Source organism: Leptonychotes weddellii, chromosome 6 (genome assembly GCF_054177405.1).
Source record: "Leptonychotes weddellii isolate Sample4059 chromosome 6, ASM5417740v2, whole genome shotgun sequence".
NCBI lineage: Eukaryota > Metazoa > Chordata > Mammalia > Carnivora > Phocidae > Leptonychotes > Leptonychotes weddellii.
This window is the reverse complement of record NC_138374.1, coordinates 138,162,240-138,180,023: the sequence shown is the minus strand read 5'-3', so window position 1 is coordinate 138,180,023 and position 17,784 is coordinate 138,162,240. Positions and strand designations below refer to the sequence as shown.

At 56.3% G+C, this 17,784-nt stretch overlaps 1 long non-coding RNA gene across 1 annotated transcript in view; it reads right to left on the bottom strand.

Moving 5' to 3' along the window:
• The window catches only part of LOC145722416 (uncharacterized), a 130,724-nt gene that overhangs the window by 53,844 nt on the left and 59,096 nt on the right, over positions 1-17,784 (bottom strand). The gene's annotated exons all lie outside the window — the stretch shown is intronic.

The following is a 17,784-nucleotide window of genomic DNA, read 5'->3' as shown; positions in this document are numbered from 1 at the left end:
TGTCCAATATGGTGGCCACTAGACCTGCCTACTGAGTGCCTGAAATGTGGCTAGTCTAAAGCAAGATGTGCTGTAAGTGTAAAACACACACCAGGTTTCAAAGACTTAGTACCCCCCAAAATGCATTTTTTAATTTTATATTCTTATTTGATATTCCTTACATGTTGAAATTGCATTTTGGATGTATTGAGTTAAATAAAACATTAAAATTAAACTTGTTGGGCGCCTGGGTGGCTCAGTTGGTTAAGCGACTGCCTTCGGCTCAGGTCATGATCCTGGAGTCCCAGGATCGAGTCCCGCATCGGGCTCCCTGCTCAGCAGGGAGTCTGCCTCTCCCTCTGACCCTCCTCCCTCTCATGCTCTCTGTCTCTCATTCTCTCTCTCGCAAATAAAATCTTAAAAAAAAAAAATTAAAAAAATAAACTTGTTTATTTTTACTTTTGTAAATGTGGCTACTAGCAAATTTTAAATTACGTATGAGTCACGTATTTCCAGTGAACAGTGGCTGGCCTAAATCCTGTCCCCAGGCCTCACTCTTCAGACCCACAAATACCAAGCATAGCGTCAGTGGTACCTGGCTGGTGCACGCCCTTGAGCCAACACTTTACAAAGACAGCCGGAGGAGAGCATTCTGTCCCCAGGCTCAGGCAGGTGACGGGGACCAGCATCTGTCTTCAAGATGCAGCCTCTGCAGATGTGATCAGCAGTAGAAACGGACAGGTGCAAAAAGGCATGCTTTAAATCCAAAAGAATTAAGTTGTCCACTTACCACAATTAAAAATACTAAATCTTAGAAGAATTAGGTTCTTTAAAAAAAAATCCACTGAAATAAATGGGAATGGGATGCTGAGACAGCTTGCAAAGAGGAACCAGGCTAAGCCTCTAGCGCTTCCCTCTCCGGGCGGCTGGAGGGGAGGGCGGTGGACACGGAGCCCCAGCCCGCCCCCGGCCGCGCCCCGGCCGCGGGCGCGGGTGCCGGGGGCTGCACAGCCAGGGGGCCAAGCATGGATTTTGCATTTTACGCGACTGAAGAGATGAAAGGAGAGTTCATGACGTGTGAAGACCACGTGGGGTTCCGAGGTCTGCGGCCGCCTTCCTGCACCGAGCCAAGGCGGGCCGTTGTGAAGGACCGCACGGCCTAGGACCAGCCTGTGCCGCGGGACGCACCGGGTCACCGCCCGCGCTCGGCGCTGGGCTCCCGGCCCGGGGCCCTCTCCCACGACCCGCTCGGGAAAGGCCGGAAGCGCCGGCGGCGCGGCCACTTCCGGGCGCCCCGGGCCTGCGGGCTGCCTGGGCGCGCTCGCGTCTCGGCGCAAGCGCGAACTGGCGCCCACGGCTGGCCGCCAGGCACGTGCCCGGGCCCGAGGGAGGTGGAGCAGGCCTGACAAGTGGGAGGAGTCCTCTGGCGTGGGCGGGGCGAGCCGCGGGCGCCTTCCGACCAAGAATGGCGCCTGCGCATTGGTGCAGGGGCTCCTTAGGCTCTCTATGAAACGCCAGGAGGAGAGGGCGGTGGGGGCGACGTATCCGCAGTTCTCTTCTTTGGGCCTCTAGGGACAAAAGCGGGGAGAAATGTTGACTTGGGGGGCGCCTGGGTGGCTCAGTGGGTTGAGCCTCTGACTTTTGGCTTTGGCTCAGGTCCTGATCTCAGGGTCATGGGATGGAGCCTCCCGTGGGGCTCCGTGCTCAGTGCCAGGTCTGCTTGTCCTCCCCCGCACGTGTGTGTTCTCCCTCTCTCTCTCTCAAATAAGTAAAATCTTTTTTAAAGTTTTTGGGTTTTTTTGCAAATTGTCTTTGTTATCTGCTGCATTTTTTAAACTGTTTTCATTCCTGTTAACATACATGAGTGTTGGGGCACCTGGTGGCTCAGTCGTTAAGCGTCTGCCTTCTGCTTGGGTCATGATCCAGCCCCGCATCGGGTTCCCTGCTCAGCGGGAAGCCTGCTTCTCCCTCTCCCACTCCCCCTGCTTGTGTTCCCTCTCTCGCTGTGTCTCTCTCTGTCAAATAAATGGATAAAATCTTTAAAAAAAACAAAACAAACAAAAACATACATGAGTGTTCTAATAGTTTCAAGTGCACAGTATAGTGATTCAGCACTTCCATACATCACCAGGAGCTCATCACCACAGGTGCCCTCCTTCCTCCCCATCACCTGTCCCCACCACCTCTGGTGACCTCAAGTGTGTTCTCTATAGTTAAAAGTCTATGAGAAACATTTTTAAATTAAGATATAATTCACATAGCATAAAATGCACCTTTTTAAAGTGTAAGGTGCAGGGTTTTTTACTATACTCCTAAATTGGGCAGCGGAGCCATTATCTAATTTAGAACATTTTCATCACTCCCAGAAGAAATCCCTACCCATTAGCAGTCTCGCTCTATTCCCCCCATTGCAGTCCCTGGCAATCACTAATCTCCTTTCTGTGTCTATGGATTTGCCTATTCTGAACATTTCATATTAATACAGTCAGATTAGGTGGCCTTTTTTAATATATGGATTTTATTTATTTATTTTGAGAGAGAGAGAGCACGAGTGGGGGGCAGAGGCAGAGGGAGAAGCAGACTCCCTGCTAAGCAGGGAGCCCGATGCGGGGCTCGATCCCAGGACCCTGGGATCATGACCTGAGCCGAAGGCAGACGCTTAACGACTGAGCCACACAGGCGCCCCTAAAAAAGACATTTTTGAGATAATTAAGGAAATTTGATTTTGGACTAGGTATAGGTGATACCAAGAAATTATTGTTACCTTTATTGGGACGCCCAGTTGGGTCAGTTGGTAGCGTATGCAACTTTTTTTTTTTTTCCAGGAGCGAAAGCCAACTTTATTTGCAAATGTGCCATCCCAAAATGCAGGCAGTTTCTTCTTCTTTTTTTTTTTTTTATTTATTTGACAGAGAGAGAGACAGCGAGAGAGGGAACACGAGCAGGGGCAGAGGGAGAGGGAGAGGGAGGGGCAGAGGGAGAGGGAGAAGGAGAGGGAGAAGCAGGCTTCCCATGGAGCAGGGAGCCCGATGCGGGGCTCGACCCCAGGACCCTGAGATCACGACCCGAGCCGAAGGCAGACACCTAACGACTGAGCCACCCAGGCGCCCCTCTCAAATAAAATCTTAAAAAAAAAAAAAAAGTTAAGTCTTATCTTAAGGGGTATAAAAAGAAGTGCTTAGAATGTAAAATGGTGGGACGCCTGAGTGGCTCAGATGGTTAAGCGTCTGCCTTCGGCTCAGGTCATGATCCCAGGGTCTTGGGATCGAGCCCCGCATCGGGCTCCCTGCTCCTCGAGAAGCCTGCTTCTCCCCCCACCGCCAACTCCCCCTGCTTGCGTTCCCTCTCTCGCTGTGTCTCTCTCTGTCAAATAAATAAATAAAATCTTTAAAAAAAAAAAAAAAGAATGTAAAATGCCGCAGCCACTTTGGAAAATGGTTTAGCAGTTCCTCAAAATGCAGAGTTTATGACCCAGAAATTCCATCCCTAGGTATATGCCTAAGAGTGTGGAAAGCATATCTTCATGCAAAAACTTACACACTAATGTTCACAGCACCATTAGTCATAATAGCCAAAAAGTGGAAACACCCCAAGTATGCATGTGGTGAGCGGATAAACAAGCTGCAGTGTCCGCATATGATGGACTCTTCAGCCAGGAAGTGCTATTACAGTCGTAGGTAGAGGAGCAGTGAGAAAAGCCAGACACAAAAGACCACAGGAAGTAGATTAGTGGTTGCCTGGGGCAAGAGGTGCAGATGGGGAGGGAATGTTAATGGGTACGTCTCTTTTGGGAGTGATGAAAATATTCTTTTTTTTAAAAAAGATTTTATTTTTATTTATTTGATACAGAGAGAGAAAGAGCACAATCAGGGGGAGCGGCAGGCAGAGGGAGAACCGAGCAGGGAACCCGATGAGGGGCTCGATCCCAGGACCCCGGGATCACGACCCGAGCTAAAGGCAGACGCTCAACGACTGAGCCACCCAGGCGCCCCTGATGAAAATATTCTAAAAAGATTACAGTGGTAGTCATGAGTCTCTGTAAAAATAGTGACACTTTGAACTGTGCCGCTGACGCGGGTGAACTTCATGGTATATAATTATATCTCAGTCAAACAATTATTTGTTTTAAGATTTTATTTATTTATTTGACACAGAGAGAGAGAGAGAGCACAAGCAGGGAGATCGGCAGGCAGAGGGAGAGGGAGGCTCCCCGCTGACACAGGGCTCGATTCCAGGACCCCAGGATCATGAACTGAGCAGAAGGCAGATGCTTAACTGACTGAGCCACCCAGATGCCCCTCAGTCAAACAAGTCTTAAGAAGAAGGGGAGAGGCACCTGGTCAGCTCCATTGCATAGCAGCAGCTCTTGGTCTGAGGGTCGTGAGTTCAAGCCCCATGCTGGGGATAGAGCTTACCTAGCAGATGATAGATGATAGACAGACAGATGATAGATAGATAGATAGATAGATAGATAGATAGATAATATAGATATAGATAGATATAGATAGATGATAGATGATAGATGATAGATATAGATAGATGATAGATATAGATAGAAAGATATAGATAGATGATAGATAGATAGATGATGATAGATAGATAGATAGATGATAGGAGAAGGGGAAGGAGGAGACGAAGAGGTGGTTGCTTGGCACTTGAAGTCCATGGTCCTCCCATGCTCCTCACTGACTCTGAAGGCAGGTGTCCTCCTTCCTAGGTGGGCAATCTCGGAGGTGAGGGATGCCAGCCCAAGGCAAGATGGCTGGTTACTGACTTGTACCCAGGTCTTCTGCACTGGTCGTTTTTTGTTCTGTGGGCCCTGCTGGAGGGTGAAGTCAGAGGCAAAGAGGTGGGTGCTGCAGAGGGGCATCTTCTCTAGGTGCGAGGAAGCAAGGGAGTGAGGGAGACCCTAAGGAGGAGAGGCCCTGAGCAAACACTCACTGCTTACCAGGCCACACTCTGTCCCCAGCCTCACCTCAAGTAACCCTCCCAGGCATGAGGAGAAGCTGTTTCTATCACATATCAGTCCCCGTTTTATTGAAGGACACACAGCTGGTAAGTGATTTGGACCATGTCTGTCTCCCTGACGTCTGAGTGAGAAGTCTGCCCGCTCCTGCTCCCCACCAAGGGGCAGGAGCCACAGGAAGGCTCTGGGACAGAGATGCAGGGCTGGGTGAGGAAGGCCTTGGGGGGAGGCTGCAAGCTCTCTTGCCACCAGACAGTCCCTTTTCAGGGGTAGCCCAGGCCTCGGAGGCTGGTCTAGGAGAGGAGAGCCAGAGAGGAGGCTGAGCAAGTCGGTGAAGTCTGTGGATGGGGGCCTGTGCAGGAAAGGGGACCAGCTTGAGCTGGGAAGGGCAGCTCCCACACCAGAGGAAGCCGAAGGGAGAAAGGCAGGGGAGGGGGCTCAGGGCCAGAAGGGCTGGAGCTTCTGGGGTTGAGTTCTGCCCCAACATGATTCACCCACTCCTGTTTTTTCTCCTTAACCTCTCTCACAGAGACTCCCCTGCACCCTGTCACCCCTCACCTCCATCATCTTTCCAGAAGCTCTGCTCTTTGGGGGAGGCTGCAGTTTAGGGGAGGGAGGTCTTGCAGAATCAAAATCAGCCCCTTTCTGAGTCCCAGCTCCTTTGGCAGAAGGGTAGCCCCATTTTTTGCATGTTTTAAATGGTCAGATGGGCAAGGAGAGGGGGTCTGGGTCTCCTTTTTCTCTTTAGAGTGGGGCGGTGGAGGCTGCAGCTGGTCACCTCCTGGCGCCTGATGGCCTCAATCCATCGTTCCCACAAGAATAGACACAACAGCTTTGGAAAGTTACATGGTGACCAGAGAAGGTGGGGGTGTGACCACACTGATGGGATGAGCCCCCCATGCTGGGCCCTGGCTCAGCACCTGGGATAGCACTCTGCTGGGAGGGTGAGGTCTTGCACCCTTCCCTGGACCCCTGTTTGGACACTGGGTCCCAGAGATGGCTTTGAGGGGCAGATACCTCAGCTCCCTGGAACTCCAGTCTCATTCAGCAAAGTTGGGGAGGGAAAAGGGGGTGTCTAATGGGCTGGGAGAAGGTTCTGGAGGCTGGGAAAGGGGCGGGCTTGACTTACCCAAATTTTCCCTTCTGTCATTGGCCCCCGCCTCCTCTCCTTTCCCTGCCCCAATTGTCCGGGTGTCTGGGTCCTGGCCCCAGGGGGAGGAGATAGTACAGATGGGAGTGGGATGGGGGTGCAGGCTGAAAACAAGGAGACCCAGCTCCAGGGAGGACCTACCAAGGACAGCAGCCTCCAGCTTTTACCCCAGACCTGGGGGTTGTGGGGTGGGGGGAGCAGATCCCAGGCTTCCAAAGCAAGGCCAGAGCCCCCTCAGTGTGCCCCCTGGGGTGGGGGTGGGGGATGCCCACAGCCCAGGGGCCCCCAGGCTGAAGACAGAAGACCAGGGCTATTTGGGGAGTAGCCAGAGGCTGAGGGTCTGGAAGTGCTCCTGCTGTGGCTCCAAGGCTGGGGTTAGGGGAGAAGGGAGATGAGGGCTCTGGGAGAGTGGGGGGCGCTGAGGGACAGCTGAGGTGCAGAAACCCTGGAGGGTGTCGGTGGGGGGGTGGCAAGCTGGAAGGACAGATGCGTGCAGGGAGGAGCTGTGTGGAGGGAGGGCCTCTGGGGAGTGGGGACTTTGGCTCCAGTCCTGGGGTTGCCAGCTGGAAGGAGAGCTGGGGGTCCTGCTGGTGAGTGGTTGGGAGGGGCTGTCAGACAGAAGGTCTTGGAGAGGCAGGGACCAAGAGGTTTCCCCACAGAGGTCCCTGAGGGTATCGAGGTTGGCTGAGTCCTGGGCCTGCAGGCTCTGGCCCCTTAAAGGCCACCGTCTGCCGGTCCATCCACCCCCCAGTCTGCTGGGTGGGTTGCAGCCCAGCCTTGCAGGCTGTTATGTTTGAGGGTGTGTATGATAAGGGGTCCATGCATGTGGGTTCAGAGCTCTGCTCCTGTGGTTCTGAGGTCCTGACATTGGTGTCTGTTACCCTGTTCTTGTGTATTTGTGACTTTGAATCTGGAGGGAAATCTGTATGTGACGTGTGTGCGTTGTCCGTGGAAGTATGTATTTGGGATGGAACCCAACTGTGTCTAGAACATGGAGTGGCCTATGAGGTTGGGATTCTAGTCCAAGTGTGTGTGTCTATGAACGTGTGAGTGTATGTGTGTTCCTTCTTTATTTGGGGGCCAGGGTCCTGGCAGTGGGAGGGGGAGGGGAGGAGGAGGGGCCAGGGGAGGGGAAGAGTCAGGAGTCCTGGGAAGCTGACCCTGCTGGGAGACAGGCAGATGGGATGGCAGGAGTGGGGGGAGAGGCGACCCCCTTGTGCCCCAGGGAGCACAATGCCCACGCCGGGGCCCCTGACCTCAGCATTGTGCCTGTCCCACCCGCTCTGCGTTGCCAGGGCCGGATGAAAGAGGCCATCTATCATGGCAGCCTGCCAGGCCTGGCTTTCACCGCCAGCTGGGCAGTGGCTGGCCTGGTCCCGTTTCTCCAGACGGCCAGGCCCTGCTCCCCTCCCTTGCTGCCCCAAGGCCCCCAGCGGAAGTCCGACGTCCTCTCCCTTCACCCAGGCTGGGAGGCAGTCAAAACTAAGAGGAGGCAGTGGGCCCCAGGAGGCCACCATGCCCAGGCCTCTCCCGTGGTCCCTTCAGGCCGCACTGCAGGCTCGGAGCTGGCCTTCGTGCGGGAGCAACCTGCTGCCCTGCCAGGGGAGGGTGAGTCGCCCCTGTCCATTTCCCGGCAGCGGGATGGTCTGGTCCAGTGCCGTCCTGATGCCGGAGTGCTCCCTGCTTCTGGCCGTCCTGCCCCCATGTTGGAGCCCCCCTTCCCGAGCCCACGGGTACCCCTGCATGGCCCAGAACCATCATGGGCGGCTGGGGAGCCGGTGGGCCCGGGTACAGCGGGCAAGTAAGTGATGGGACAGTGCAGGGGCATCCAAGGGGCACAGAGTTGCCCAGAGTGGGTCCAGGCAGCACCGACTTAGCTGTTAGATCCAGTATGCCCAGTGCCTAGGGCCCAGAGTACTTGCGGGGGCCCAGCAAAATGTTTTATTCTAAGTATCTTTAAAACCAGAAGAAAAAAATGAACATAATAATGAATATATAATAATGATGAATATAATATTGAATATATAAACACGGATTATATTTGTTTTTATGCCATTGCAATTATAAAATATAATTATGTATATACATATATATATATATATTTTTTTTTTTTTTAAGTAAGCTTTCCTCCCAGCATAGGGCTTGAACTCACAACCCTGAAATAAGAGTCATAGGCTCTACAGACTGAGCCAGCCAGGCACTCCTATAAAAAACAATTTTAAATTATTTTTTTTAAGATTTATTTATTTAGGGCGCCTGGGTGGCTCAGTTGGTTAAGCGACTGCCTTCGGCTCAGGTCATGATCCTGGCGTCCCGGAATCGAGTCCCGCATCGGGCTCCCTGCTTGGCAGGGAGTCTGCTTCTCCCTCTGACCCTCCTCCCTCTCATGCTCTCTGTCTCAAATAAATAAATAAAATCTTAAAAAAAAAAAAAAAAGATTTATTTATTTATTTTAGAGAGTGCGTGTGTGCATGAGTGGGGGGAGGGGCAGAGAGAGAGAGAGGAAGAGAGAATCTCCAGCAGACTCCCCACTGAGCACAGAGCTCACCCTGAGATCGTGACCTGAGCTGAAACCAAGAGTGGGACACTTAACCAACTGAGCCACCGAGTCACCCCCAATTTTATTTTATTTTTTAAAAAACTTTTAAAAAAAGATTTTATTTATTTATCTGACAGAGAGAGACACAGCGAGAGAGGGAACACAAGCAGGGGGAGTGGGAGAGGGAGAAGCAGGCTTCCCATGGAGCAGGGAGCCCGGTGCGGGACTCGATCCCAGGGCCCTGGGATCATGACCTGAGCCTAAGGCAGACGCTTAATGACTGAGCCACCCAGGTGCCCGCCCCCCCCAAATTTTAAATATTTTTTATGGAGAAAGGCAAAGTGCTCACGGCTCACGAAAATCACAGACAGGAGACTGCAGGGGTGAAGAGTGGAGAGGTCAGCAGGAGCTGGGGCTCTGGGATATAGTTGCTGGGGCAGAGCCCAGGGCTGGTTCTGTGGGTGGTCCCCCTGCCCTAAGTCTGTCCCACTTCTGCCCACATCCAGAATCCATTGAGGTGGAGTGGAGTGGAGTGACCGGCTTCTAGTGCCTGATCCGGGGGGTGCCAGAACCCTCCATTTCTGGGCGTGTGTGGCCCGCCGCAGCCAAGATGCCCAGCTGAGGCCGAGCTGTACGCAAGGGCCAGGGGTCAGAGTGTGCACTGGGTGGAGAGGAGGGGCTGGGTGCTGGGAGTGGGTGTGGCTGGCGGTGCAGGTAGAGTTTGGAGCAGAGACGTTCTGAGCTGCTCCCATAGGCTGTGCTGGGGTTGGGAGCAGAGCAGTAAGCAGATGATACGGGTTTGGTCCGTCGTGGGCTTCCAGAGCTTCCAACCTCCCAGGGCAGGGCTTGAACTCAGCCTTGGGCTCTGGCAAGGGATGGGCAGCGGCTTCAAGGGTGAGCTCTCCGAGCCTGAGTGTTGGAGGGGGAACAGAGAGACGCCGTGGTCAGGGAGGTAGGAAGGGCGGCAGTCCCTGCATTTCCTGGTGCAGAAGGGCGGGTGATGTGGGCAGTTGCCGGGCCGCAGAGCACGCAGAGTTCAGGGTAACAAAGACATGATGTAGGCAAGGCCCATCATGGCAAAGGTTTGGACTTGGCCCAGAGGACTGTGGGAGCCCTTGATGGGTTTGGAGTGGGGGATTTGGAGTCAGCCTCTGTCTCAGCTGGGAGTGCAGGCTTGGGGGCGCTTCTGCACTTACACGGAAGTGTGTGTGCTCCTTGGGGTGAAGACGAAACACCCAGGATGACCCCAAATGCAGGCCGAGGGGCTGTGAGGGCTGAAGCAGAGCCCAGAGGACAAGCCTGAGGCCATTCGGATCCCACAGCCTGAAGCCAGGTCAGCCCTGGTGCCCGTGGCGGAGGGCCTACCGATTTGTCCACTAGGGGGCCCCACAGTACAACTAACGACGGCCCTTGCGCGGCACCGGGCGCATCTGCGTCCACGTCCAAAACACCGCTGACATGTCACCAAAGGATGTGTAATTTTTAAGTGGAAGACTGAGAGGGGCAGGTCTCTGATCCAGAGCTATTTAGAAACTGAAAGAACGGGGTGGGCAAGGGCAGAGGGAAGGCCCGGCGGTGTGGGGGGGGGTTCTTCCCGCCTCCCATTTCCTGCTGGTCAAGCATCTGGGGCAGGAGGGCAGGGCAGGGTACCATGCCTCCAGATGCTCGGTGCTCCGGGCCAGTGCCGGCCGTCGGGGCAGAGGCAGGAAGCTTCCAGGACGTCAGCAGGAGGAGGCACCTGTTGGGAAAGGTCAGGAAAGGAGCTGCAGTCAGTGTGGACCCTTCCCCAGGGGCAGGAGCTGAGGACCGAGGCCCCAGACCATTCCTTGCTGCTCACACACTCCCCTGGGGCAGGCCTTGCACTTGAGAGGCAGCAGGGGGAGGGGGCTTCCCAAACTTCCAGCTCAGAGCGGCGGGAGGGTGTGCTGCCCGCTGTGGACCCTTCCAGGACCCAGTCTCAGCCCCTTTCCGGCTAGTCCCTCTGCCATCGGACAAGTTACTTTCCCTCTCTGACGCCGGTTTTCTCTCCTCTGTAAGCTTGGAGAAATAAAAGCACTTGCCTCACAGTCTGCAATGAGGATTAGATGTGGGCGGGGGTCACAGCACAAGTCTTGGCAGGTGCAAGGGCTCAGGTGGGGGCTGCAGTGTCTCCTGGGGTCCGGGCTCTGCCTCCATGAACAGCGCGACCAGAAGGAGCACAGCCTCCGTGGCCAAGGCCAGGACATTGGATGGTCTCGCCTGAACGAGAGATCGTGAGAGGCAATTTGAGGGGTGCCTGGCCTGGAATAGGTCCTCGATATCTAGTTGTGGGATAGATGGATGAAGGAAAGAAAGGAGGGAAGGAGGGAGGGAAAGAGAGGGAGGAAGAAAGGGTAAACTATTCTAGGTCTCAAGGAGTATTTAAAGGTGTGTAAGACTTTATACCAGTTCTTGAGACTCAACTTTCACTTTAGAGAGACAAAATTTTGTATGAGACTTTCTTTTTTTTTTAAGATTTTATTTATTTGACAGAGAGACACAGTGAGAGAGGGAACACAAGCAGGCGGAGTGAGAGAGGTAGAAGCAGGTTTCCCCGCGGAGCAGGGAGCCCGATGCGGGGCTCCATCCCAGGACGCTGGGATCATGACCTGAGCCGAAGGCAGACGCTTAACGACTGAGCCACACAGGCGCCCCATGTATGAGACTTTCTTAAGAAAGGACATTTATGAAAGGGTTTAAGATATGTTACAAAGTTGCATAAATTACAAAGTACAAAATAGGAATGGGGTGACCAGGTGAGGGAAAACAAAGGTGCATTTTCTGCAAGTTCATAGCCATGTTCCAGGGTGAGGACGGGGCTCACAGCAGCCCCCACTGATTTGCTGAATCACCTGATAAAATGGCAGAGGGTGGTATAAAGACATGGTTTAAACCCAAATGGCAGTGAGTTTCAAACATGTTTACATCCCTCCTGAGCAGTTGGGACATCACTGAGTTCTCAGGAGGGCCTGGCTTGCTTCCTGAGGGAGGGTCTCCTGCCAGCCCGGGGAGAGCCATCTGGGGCTGGTGGGGGGGGGAGGCGCGCTTAGCAGTCCCTCTCCCCCCCACCTGTTGAACCTCAGCGCTGGTTTTCCCAGCACAGCATCTGGGCGAGCCGTCTTCTCTATCCATGAACCAGGAACGAGGCCCAGCTGCCCAGCAGCGCTCTGAGGCCTGGTCCCTCGAGGGCTGGGAGCAGTAGGGTGGACTGGGCAGAGTGGTCCAGTTCTGCTTCGCTCCCTGCTTGCTGTTTGCACCTCACAGTGGGATCCCCACGGCTGCTGCAGGAGCCTCAGATCCTGTCCGGGCCTCAGGACCTGACGCCCGCCGCGCATCAGACGGTGGCTGGAGTGCGTTGACCCTGGCCACCCACAGCCGCTCGTCTCCCGAAGCTGCTGGGTATGCAGCCGCCCCCCCCAGAGCCCTCAGCCCTTGGCCCTCTCCCAGCCCTGACCCCCGGCCTCCCCGCAGATGGCCGCTCCATCGGTGGGGGGCTTATCCAAGTCCTGGGCACCGGGAACCTCATGATTTCTGAAGGGTCTGTCCAGCACTGGGGCATCTATGTCTGTGCTGCCAATCGGCCGGGCACCTGTGTCCAGCACATGGCACAGAGCATCCTGCTGGTGAGTCCTGAGGCCGGGAGGGGAGGGCCCTGGGCTCCCTCTCCCCGCATGGGAACCTGCGTGGGGGAGAGGGAGGGCAGGAGGGGACAATACGCAGGGCCTTACGGTGCCGTCCACCCCTTGGCCCAGCACTGCCCTCCCCTCTGCCTCCCCGCCACCCCCCCACCCCCGGTTTGTCCAGTGGCCACGGTCCTTGTTCAAGCCTCCAGGCAGCACTGACATGTTCACCTGCGTGGCCCGGGGTGTCCCTGATGGGAAGGTGCTGAGTCCTGGGGAAAACACTCGGCTGGCCCACGACAACACGTGCCCCAGGTTCCTGTGTCCCACCCCCGCCCAAAGTGGGTGCCTTAGCCACCCCAGGCATGTGTGCCCACCTACACCAAACACCAAACACACTACCTCCCTCTAAAGTCCCCACAAAGCCCCGGCAAGTGCACCCCCAGGCAGCTCCGCTGTAGGTAAGACCACACAGGGGGCGGGTCCTGCTCCTGGACAGGTCTGCGGTGTCTGAGAGAGAAAGTCCCCTCCTTAGGGCCACCTAACCGGGGCAGGGGGGCTTGGCAGGAAGGAGCCCCCGGCTGCCCTGTCTTTCCCTAGCACATTGACGCTGGCGGGGCTCTCAGAGGAGGACAAGGCCATCTACCAATGCGTGGCCGGGAACAGCGCAGGCTCCCGTCTGGCTGTGACAGGGGACCCAGGGCAACCCCCTGCCCCAAGGGGGCTGCAGGGGATGGCCCTCTCCATCTCTGTCATTCCAGTGTCCTGGGAACCACCTGCCCCCCAACAGGGACATCATTGGCTATGTGCCGAACCTCCGGCCTGTGGGAGGTGGGGTGTGGGTGGGCAGCCAGGAATCCCTGGCCACCCCTGCGCCTGATGGGTGGTACCCCTGGGCAAGTTCCTTCCACTCCTCGCGATCCCCAGACCTGGCTGGGCCCTTGCTGGGCTTCTGGGTCTGTGGCTCCCTGGTGTCTCCTCATGCCCTAGGCCCCTTCTCATCCTAGCTCCAATTTCTGCAGCCCCTTCCCTGCTCTTGGTGGAGACCTGGCTGGCCCAGCCAGGCACCAGGAGGGCCTTCATGCCCCCTTTGTGGAGTGGGGGCTGTTTGTGTTGAGGAAGAGGGGTGCTAAGCTGCCAAGCCGCTCTGCTCCTCAGAGACAGCTGGCCCAGAGCTCCACGAGGCCGTGGGCGAAGGCAGCTTTGAGCATGTCTCCTCCAGCCTGGAGCCCACCACAACCGACTCCACCCACGTGCGGGCCTCCTCAGCGGAGGGTGCCAGCCGGGACTCCGCCTCCAGGGACGCCTCCACCATGGGCCGCGGTGAGTGGCAGCCTCCCCAGCCCCGCAGACCGGCTCATACCATGTCCTCTGCAGCTTCCGCCGCCCTAGGCTTCTCCACCGACGTGCTCAGTGGCACTGGTGTGCAGGCCTCCCAGCGGCTGCCACCCCAGCCGGGGGCCCATCCACGGCCTCAAACTCTTCCCCCAGCTGCTTGTTTCGAGGGACCCCTGCTCCTGCCTCACAGTGTCACCCCTTCCTCTGCACAGACCTGGGTGAGGCCCTGACCCTTCTACGGCCCCCTGGCCCCCTTCTCCGTGTCCTTCGCCAGACACTGAGCTTTGCAGCCCAGAAAGGCCTGCGGCCTTCCCCGCGTCCTGCTCCCTGTATGAGATCCAGCTCCAGGCATTCAGTGGCTACGGGCAGGGTCCCAGCAGCTGTCTCCTTGCGTGAGGTGGGGTCCAGTGAGAGGGTGGCAGGCCGGGGCACAGCAGGCCCCTCCCATAGGACCCACGAAGGTCAGTCTTCAGGGAGGCAGAGGGGCTGGGCTTTGACGGACGGCACTGTGTCCAGTGTCCAAGGCTGGGTGCTCCTCCAGTCGGGATGGGAGCCCCCCGCTGCCTGGGGCTGTGGTGTCCCCGCGGGCCTCGCGGCCCTGCTGCCCACAGCACCTGCAAAGCTGCTAGGAGACCATCCGCATACTGTGGCCGGGGGCTGCAGAGCAGAGAGGCAGAGCAGAGAGGCAGAGCCGGCCGCCCCTCCCAGAGCTGCGGAGCAGGGCCGGCCTGGTGGGCAGAGAGCATGCCCCACCCAGGCAGAGGACAGGGGGCAGAAGCGGGCCAGAGCCAGGCGGCTGCCGCCTGCGCCCTCTGCCCTCGGGGAGTGTGCTAAGCCGGAGGGAGGCCCCAGGCAGGTCCCTATCCGGGCAGCCTGCTCTGCAGACAGGGTCCCAAGGGTGCTCCTCGGCACTGCCTCTGCCTGCCTCCGACCGCGCTGGGGACCGCTGAGGCCAGGCTCCAGGGAGAGAAGACTGCACTCACCCTGCAGGTGAGGGGGGTTCACCGGAGAGGCGTGGGTGGGGCAAGTGGTGTGCTTGAGGCCCGGCACTGAGGCCTGACCGTGGCTGGGACAGCGTCCCTTAGCCTAGGGCCCTCCAAGCAGGCTCCCCCCGCGATGGCACCAACTGGCCCACCAGAGAATACCTCACCTGTCCCGTCACCCTAGAGTCTGGAAAGAACCCCGGGTCCCTCCGCTCCTCTCCACGGAAGTGCAGGCCTGACCACAGAGGGAGAGAAGACCGTGTGGTTTCTTTGTTCCTCTCTCCTCCTCAGGAAATGTCATTCTCCCCAACACACTAAAGAGCCTCAGCTTAAACCAAGCTCAGCTGGGAGTCATCCCTGACACTGTTACACCTGCCTCATAACCCCATCCAGGATATGCTCTTGATCCAAATATGAACCTACCCAAAGATGTATAGTTTTAGGGGTCTCCCCTAGGCGGGGAGCAGGGCAAGGGGCTCACCTCTACCTCATGGCCAGAACCCCTAGTCTGATATCGGTCTCCTTGTGCCCAAGCTGAGCTCTGCCCCAGGGACAGGCAGCCTGCACTTCTCATAGTCTTGAGTGGGCAGGTGGGCAAAGGGAGCTCCCTGCCCCTTTGTCCCAACACCACGAACGTCCTGAACATCTGAGCTGACGGGAGCTGCTTCTCTGAGCAACCGAACAGCCATCTCCCTCTTTCCAGATCCACAGCCCTGGCCCCGCTGTGGGCGGCGGAGCACTCCTCCCCGTTTGATTTCTATTTTTGAGAGGAGACAGCGGCTGGCGCTGGGCCTGTGGTGGCTGTGAATCCTTCGTGGAGAGAGCAGAGAGGCTGTGGAGCACCCCACCCCTCGGTGCCCCTCGAATGCAGGTGTTGAAGAGCACGTCCTCCTCCCCTCCGCTCTCTGCCGGCCTGTGGCACCCAGGGCCCTGCTGTCCCGCCTCACCCAGCCCCTACCACACCCCGAAGCCAAAGCCCCAGAATGGCCCTCCATGGCTATCCTGTACGGTACCGAAGGAGGGAGGATCTTGGAGGAAGGAAAACCCAGGTTTAGAGGAGGACCCTGAACCCTGCCTCCCTCTGTGCCCCTGCAGAATGCAGAATGATGGCAAGACCTCGGCAAGGCTGGTCCTGCCGCAGCGCGTCTGCGCCTTCTGCAGAAGGGACGGGCCGGTTTCGACCAGACGTGTGGCAGGGGACTCAGGGGTTAAGAACAGCCCCAAACTTTCTCCGCATCCCCGCCAATACCTGTCGTTTCCTGACTTGTTAGTTTTAGCCATTCTGACTGGTTTGAGGTGGGATCTCATGGTGCGTTTGATTTGCATTTCCCTGATGCCGAGCCTCACGTGGAGCACTTTTTCATGTGTCTGTCGGCCGTTTGTATGTGTTCTTCGGAGAAATGTCTGTTCATGTCTTCTGCCCAATTCCTTGACTGGATTATTTATTCTTTGGGTGTTGAGTGCGGTGTGAAATTTAAGAAACAAAACAGGATCACAGGGGAAGGGAGGCAAAAATAAAACAAGACGAAATCAGAGAGAGGGAGACAAACCATGAGAGACTCTTAACTGTAGGGAACCAAACGGAGGGCTGCTGGAGGGGAGGGGGTGGGGGGGTAGGGTCCCTGGGTGATGGGCATTAAGGAGGACACGGGATGGGATGCGCACCGGGTGTTGTACGTTAAGTGATGAATCACTGAACTCTAGCTCTAGAACTAATAATACATGTTAATTGGATTTAAATTTAAGTGCATAGTTCAAAGAAAAAAAACCAAACAGCCCCAAACTTCAACATCCTGTCCTCTGGGTGGACCTGACCGAAGTGCTCTGTTGGAAATAAAAAGCCAAATGGAAAAAAATTAGGATCTGGTCAATATTCTGGTTTGGAAGGAGAACTCAGGGGACGCCGTGTGTGGATGAGGGAGCTGCTGCAGGGCAGTGTAGGTGCTCCGAATGCCGCCACCCCGGAAACCAGCACATTACAGAGGGTCCAGTGACCAGGAGAGACAGGAGCAGTATGATGGGAAGGACCAAGGACAGCTGGGGACCCAGCCTCCTTCCCAACAGTGTCAGACCCTCCGTCACCAGGTCAGTGGCTTCTAGAACACCAGCTCCACATGAAGGTGTCAATAACCACTGGCAGGAAAGGGGGCACCCAGAGCTACCCCGTCCCTGTAGGGGGCACAGGCAGAGCTCCTCCCCCAATCACCCCTGGAACGCCCCCGCCAAACTGCCGCCCCCATGCCTGCCAGGACTAAAGCACGAGCCACAGGGAAGTTTAGAAACCATTCCTTTCTTTATTAAACATAGCTTGCAAGTGATAAATATTACAAAGTTTTTCTTTTAATCCTTTCTCCAAAAATTAGCTTATTACTTGAATCTGTTACTGCTGAAATGCTCAGCAGCATCTGAAACAGATGGGAGTGTATTTGCCTTTTTGAAAACCAGTTTCCGTTGGTCTTGGTTTTTTCATTTTAATTTCCAAACACAATGCAGAAAATCAGAATGAGTTAAAAAAAGGAAACTTAGGGCCTGTGCAAAAGGGTCTTGCCCCCCCACCCCCATTCAGAGAGGCCCGTCCCGCCCCAGCCCCGCTCCCCGCCCCAACCCCTCTGCCCCAGCCTTCGCCAGGCCTCGGCCACCTTCCCAGATGCTCTCCAGGCTTCCCCGGCCGGGAGCCTGGAGTGTGGGAGCCTCAGCCAGGCTGTGGGGAGCCCCCACGAGGGCTGGCGTGAGTTCTGAAGGGCACAGGAACTGGGGTGCATCTGAGCTCCGCTACGCTGTCGCCAGGAAGATGGGCAAGTTCTGCACCCTGCAGCCCACAAGGGTGTGCGTGACTAGACCGCCAGCCGGGCACCACCGCTCAAGCACCCCGGGGGCCCTGTGGGTCTGAGGGCAAAGCAGTCACAGGCCTCCTGACGTCCAGACATCACTCTGCCGCCTCTCCCAAAACCAAAGTAATGGCAGGGGCCTGGCAGCCCTCATGGGCCCGGTCGCACACACTGCACCTCAACACGTAGGTGTCCTCCCTGCATCTTCAGCCCCACACCTTCCCCACCTCAAGCTGTTGTTTTGCAGGTGAGGAAGGAAGCATCAGGTCGAATTTTACACGTGGTGGCCAGGTGATCGCCCCTGCCACTTCGCAAGTAAGAAAACGGAGACCCGGAAGAGGAACTCTACCGAAGGTCAAAGCA